The sequence below is a fragment of the Notothenia coriiceps genome, unplaced genomic scaffold (assembly GCF_000735185.1).
Source record: "Notothenia coriiceps isolate Sejong01 unplaced genomic scaffold, NC01 NC01_scaffold00009597, whole genome shotgun sequence".
Classification (NCBI taxonomy): Eukaryota; Metazoa; Chordata; class Actinopteri; order Perciformes; family Nototheniidae; genus Notothenia; species Notothenia coriiceps.
This window is the reverse complement of record NW_011342298.1, coordinates 233,753-234,563: the sequence shown is the minus strand read 5'-3', so window position 1 is coordinate 234,563 and position 811 is coordinate 233,753.

Below are 811 nucleotides of genomic sequence, written 5' to 3'. Positions count from 1 at the left end.
CTCACACACAACCCTGCCACTAACGTTAAACCCCTTTCCTATTCAATTAAACACATTCAATGTTTATTTATTGTAAAAGCAATTGGGTTATTTTAACACACACACACACGCACACACACACTTCGTTTCTTGTAGCCCTCAAAAGGGTTTTGGAGGTTGATGCCTCGGTGAACGTGAGTTGAATGGCTTTCTTGTCCGCAGCAGCAGAAAGCATTTTCGAATGTTTGAATGAATCAAAGTGGGTCGTCACCGTCGATTTTCTCTCAGACGTATGCTCCAACACACAGTTGCACGGGGTGCAGAATAGTTTCCCCCCACTTTCGTGAAAGACATCGGGGTACTGCTTTGCCCGGTCTTTAGCAGGAATGTTCGTCGTGTGAGTTCCACGCGTTCACTCTACGATGTTGTTTACCTTCTGTGATGCGCGAGCTGATGACGTCACGTCATCATCGCCACTACTTCACGTCAAGACGAATTAACTTTTTTTTTTCTCAACTTTTTGTGGAAAAATGCAGCGATTATGCGGCCTTTTGATAAATATGCGGCCTTTTAAAAATCTGTGCCATTTTGCTGATTATGCGGTAAGTTCTGCGATTGCAGGATCTTGTTTTTCTGGAGGGTCTAATAGACACTGAACATGTATTGCGTGTGCCAGGTGTGATCCATGTGGGGGGATGGGCACATACGAGCGGGAAATGTGTCAAATTGTTCTGTGTGTGTGTTTTTGTGTGCCAAGTGTGTGTGTGTGTGTGCCAAGTGTGTGTGTGTGTGTGTGTGTGTGTGTGTGTGTGTTGTTTTATCTGACGTCCGG